The 5,136-nt window shown below is 40.9% G+C and overlaps 1 protein-coding gene and 1 long non-coding RNA gene across 2 annotated transcripts in view; one reads left to right on the top strand and one right to left on the bottom strand.

Moving 5' to 3' along the window:
- LOC112449913 overlaps nt 1-3,352 on the top strand; it is a 6,741-nt gene extending 3,389 nt beyond the window's left edge. Inside the window, exons 2-5 of the long non-coding RNA XR_003038469.2 lie at nt 1,764-1,904; nt 2,789-2,928; nt 3,014-3,145; nt 3,240-3,352. This is a non-coding gene — a long non-coding RNA (uncharacterized LOC112449913). The remainder of the gene's footprint in view (nt 1-1,763; nt 1,905-2,788; nt 2,929-3,013; nt 3,146-3,239) is intronic.
- klhdc8a (kelch domain containing 8A) overlaps nt 1-5,136 on the bottom strand; it is a 162,633-nt gene that overhangs the window by 129,137 nt on the left and 28,360 nt on the right. The window lies entirely within an intron of this gene.

The following is a 5,136-nucleotide window of genomic DNA, read 5'->3' as shown; positions in this document are numbered from 1 at the left end:
ACATTGCTGCCCCCTATATGTCAAGAGGACAAATAACACCTTTTCTGTTCAAATTGCCAACCCGCCACAGTGGCGTGTGTGTTGATCAAATTCACCCGCCACTTCAAATATTTACCCGCATTTGGCCGGTGGCGGGTGCTAATTTCCACCCCTGGCAGCGAGGGATTGGAGGACTCAGACTGGCTAGGAAGTGGGGGGGGGGGCTTTGAAGAAAATAGGTTGGGAACCTGCTTCAAATTCTCCACAATGAATACACACTGGTGTGCTCTAACCACTCATCTTAGAAATACTGCCACCACATTCTACCCAGGACCCTGATACATTGACAACCCAATGACAAGCCACCATTACTTTACTATGAAACTTTTGTGCAAGCAGAGAGGATACATAATCCCTCCAGCGAGTTCTGGGCCTGCCCTCGGGTCTCTAGAAATCCTTAGAAAAAAGGTGTCCAGTTGGCATTCTAATTAGATGCCCAAACCACCTCAACTAACTCCTTTTGATGCAGAAAGGCAGTGACCCGACTCAGAGCTCCTCACTGTCTCTAAAGACTGAGCCTGGCTACCCTACAAAGGAAGCTCAATTTAGCTGCTTGTATCCAAGATCTTGTTCTTTAGGTCATGATTCACACCTCATGACCATAAGAGTGTTAGAATGTAAATGGACCAGTAAACAGAGATTTGTTTTTTTGCTTAGCTTCTTTTTCAGACTGTTATGACCCACTGGCTTAAATGGATGAGAACGAGAAGCACAAATCAGACAGATAGAGTTAACTAAAATAAGGTTTATTGGCTAAAACTCAGGAGTAGAGGGGAAAAAAAAACATTCAAACTGCACCCTGCAGCCAAGGGAGATATGAAAAAGAGAGAAGGGAGCAAGTCCCTTCTCTTAAGGTGAAGGGTGTGGCCCACTTAAATAGGCTGCTCATATGGAGCAGGATAACTGTCAAAAGATGTGTGCATGATTCTAACATACATATTTGTATGTCAATAAAATTCTTGCACAAAAAACTCGACTGCCATGTACGTGAGTCTGAGAAACTGTGCAGATTAAGATTGTTTTTATGCGAGTATGAGTCTAAAAGCTGTGAGTGCAATGTCTTGTGAATACAACTCTAATTTCTACGACTACAAACTCTTCCCTTCTGTGTGGATACGAATTCAAGTTTATGGGTACGAGTAGAAAAGTGTTGAAATTATGTCACAGGGTGGAATAATTGATCCGCGATTACACCAAACACAGTATGCACAGCATGTTGTTGAGCTTACCTGTGATGTGTCACCGGAGCCGGTGAGTAGGACCTGGCTGCAGCAAACAGAAAGGGGCAGGGACGGACCATGTCAGTCCCATACCATATATGGAAATGGGACCATTGCACTCCAGAAATAAAGGGGGTGCTATTTTCATAACCATCAGTATACAACCCTAAAGAAGCGGTAGTTCAATTGATGGAAGATTGAGAGATTCTTCTACTGATTTTTTTTCGTGAAACGATTCACAATGGAAACCATGCAAAGTCAGCAAAAAGTACTTTTACATTCTTAATACAATTTTGTTCACATAATAAATCCATACGTTTATGTAGAATAAGTTGAGAACTAGTGAAATTCGTAATTAATACAAGCTAAGGTTAAATTTACCATTTATCATAGTAAATTAGTTCTCTGCAGCGCATCATTAGAAAAACATAGTAAAGTATATATCACGTATAATTGAGAAATGTGGCTTATCCTCAAAGTTTGTTCTTTATTTTCTTTCTACAGATCCATGTATCTATTTGTAACATTCAGAAAGGAGATAAATTAAAGCCTTATTGCTAAGACGATAAATACAGATGTTCCCTTCGCTCGTACAGAGGAGTCTTACCAGGTGGTGAACAAGTACTGCTATTGTTCAACATAAAGGTCTGTGAAATTGAACTGGATAAACTTATGTTTGTTACATATTTATCAGTTTCATAGTTTTCATATTTTATTTTTAAAGTTTAACTTTTTTGTGAAATATGTTTTTATACACCAATGGTGAATTTCTGTAAAGTCAGTAATCTTTTTTGAAACTAAGCTGCAAGTAGAGGTGCGTAGAGTACCCAAATGTGATACTCTAGTAAGAGTACAACTACTTCAATATAGTTATAGTAATACGTAGCTATGCAAGAAACTACACACGTAAGAGTAACAAAGTATTTGGTAAAATAATTTCTCTTAAGTACTGAGTAACTGATCATAATGTCTAATTTTAAATTTACATTCATTTAATCAGACATTATTAAAAATGAAGTTATGTGCAGTGTCTAGTATTTCAAAACCTAACATGAAAAACATTAATACAAGACAAATAATAAAGGTAGAAACACAATTCCAAATAAGATGTTTTCCAAAACGTATTAAACAATTTTTTATAGTAGCTAATATAAGTACTTCCACTGACTATATATGGTGTTTGCTGTGTGATTAATCTACAAATGACACAACAGGCCAGGCAGATGTAAACAGCAAAGCTCGAGCACAAACAAGAAGTGTGAATTTTAACATAAACCTCACATTTGTCTTGTCTATTTTTTTGGTTAAAATATGTTCTTCATTCAGTTAAGTTACTTGCACAGGGTAGTGTATTCAGAAATTTTACTCAAGTAAGAGCAGCAATACTTATAACATTATTTAAGTAAAAGTATAATGTGTTGTATAGCAAAACAATTCCTAAAAGTAAATTTATTCCAGCAAAGTTACTCAAGTAGTTGTAACTGAGTAAATGTAATTAATCACTACCTGCCTCTGGTTGTTTGTTTGAGGATCCGGAGTTTTCCCCGGCTTGTGGGCGGCGCCTCTAACCTCCCTCTCCCCCAGCTGTTGGCGATCCTGGCTGATGACCAGCACCAGCATTTAAGTCTTCAGCTGGGTTCAGATCTTCGCTGGAGCATCTCACCTCCTGGTTAGAATCTCAGCCATCAGGGTCTAACATTACGCTTCATGCTACGTTAACCTTGTTTGTTTTTTTTTGTGTGTTCTTGCTTCAGGATTAATGTGCCTCGGCTTCCTGACTCTGTGAACTACCTGGACTTACCTTGGCACAGCTTGGATGAACTTACCTGTTTTGATTACCTGGACCTCTGAACTCTTGGACTTGGATTGGATCCACCTCGTCGTCTGTAAGACACAAACAATCATTCACCATATTTTGCAAAAGCAACAAACCTACAAACCTAGTACCTGAGACTCACCTTGCTTCTCCTTGCCTTGCAGATCCTCCTGGTCCTCATCATCACTGTATATATACATCACCTGTAAATAAAACCACTTACCTTTACTCTGTGTTCGTGTCTGGTTTCGGTACCACTCATACGACGAAAATCATGGTTTATGTCAGAATATTCCGACATAAACTTAAAAATCCACTCTGGACTCAAAAATTAGTCCAGAGTGGTTCCGATTCCTTAACGATCTATTGACCCCGGCTCTCCAGTATCGATATTCTGAATATATATCCCATTTTCGTTACTCGCAGGCTGGAACCTTGAATGTGGGCCAAAAGACTTGCGAAGGAAATGGCGGAATCTGTGACTCCACCCAAACTCACAGATGCAAATTCTTGACGGGACGGGTCGACCAGCTAACAGTGCTAACTCGGGACATTCATCAGAGGTTAGCATCTTTGCTACCAACAACCTCTACTTCCGTTTTCGCCGCGACTCCAGCGTCACTTCTGGTTCAAACGTCCGCCCATCTCCGAGAGGTACCCTCACCAACTCTGGCCTTTTTCAGTCCGCTCAACCACCGAGAGTCCTGGAGTGGACTCTCCCCTCCCGGATGGGGAGCCGGAGCCCATGCAGGTGGGGTGCGCCAGGCTGAGCATGGAAGAAAGGCAACAACACTACGAAGCTAAGGAGTGCTTTTATTGTGGGGACAAGAGACATTTCCACACCAGATGTCCTCTCCTGTTAAAAGGACAAGCTCACTAGACACCTGAGGGATTCTAGTGAGCAGTTTTTCTCATCCCCTCGGCTCCCGATTCTACCTCCATGCCACCATCACTAATCAACAGCTGAAGACATCCGTCCACGCACTGGTTGATTCGGGGCCAGAACAAAACCTGATTTCTGAAGATCTCGCTTCCCAACTACAACTCCCTCTACAAGCGTTGTCTACCCCTTTACCTGTCATGGATGTTTCTGGCCGGATCATCACACGCATTAGTCATCGAGTAACCAACTTCCAACTCATCGTCTCTGGTAATCACCGGGAATCAGAGGAATTTTTGGTTTTTTCGTTGCCCACGTCTCAGATGATATTAAACTTCCCGTGGCTCAGGAAGCAACCCGGTGAGCAACTGGACTGAGAGAAGGATTGAGTCATGGAGTGACTTCTTCCTAAAGAACTGTCTCCAGTCCGCCATATCAGTTCTGTCAACTAAGAGGTAGCCCTCTGAGCGAGTAGACCTATCTAAAGTTCCACCTGAATACAATGATCTGGCCCTGGTGTTCAGTAAGGCCAAGGTCTTGTCCTTACCTCCACACAGGCCAAATGACTACGCCATTGAGCTCTTGCCAGGGGCTCCCCTCCCTTCAAGTCGATTATTCAATTTCTCGGGACCCGAAAGAGACTCCATGAGAATTTGCATAGAAGAGTCGCTCTCTTCTGGGATCATTCTCTCTGGGATCTTCTTTGTGGCAAAAAAGGATAAAAGTCTTCGCCCGTGCATTGACTACTGAGGACTAAATCAAATAACTATCAAGGACAAATACCCTCTACTAGTGCTGGGCGATATGAAAAAAATCCTATATCACGATATGGATAATTTTATATCACAATAACGATATATATCACGATATACCCCAATTACGTACGTTGTCAGTTATTCTCTGAAAAATATGAAAAAAATAATTTAATTTCAAACCTTTTTCAAGCTTTATTTCGAAGTGACATTTAACTGAACTTTCACAAATGAGATCTGCTGCATTTTAGTGCAGCAATATTTATGTACCTGTTACGACGTAACAGTATCAAATGACAACACTATTATTTTCGGCTGGCTATAGTTTCACTTTTCGCAACTTTCCCCAGCTCTTTTACAACTTGTTTGACCTTGCACTTTTTGGATTGTTAAATATTCTTTTTCGTGGTTCTTCTTTAAGTAATAGAA

The sequence above is a fragment of the Kryptolebias marmoratus genome, linkage group LG4 (assembly GCF_001649575.2).
Source record: "Kryptolebias marmoratus isolate JLee-2015 linkage group LG4, ASM164957v2, whole genome shotgun sequence".
NCBI classification, from domain to species: Eukaryota; Metazoa; Chordata; class Actinopteri; order Cyprinodontiformes; family Rivulidae; genus Kryptolebias; species Kryptolebias marmoratus.
The sequence above is the reverse complement of the archived record's forward strand: the minus strand, read 5'-3'. Positions and strand labels throughout refer to the sequence as shown.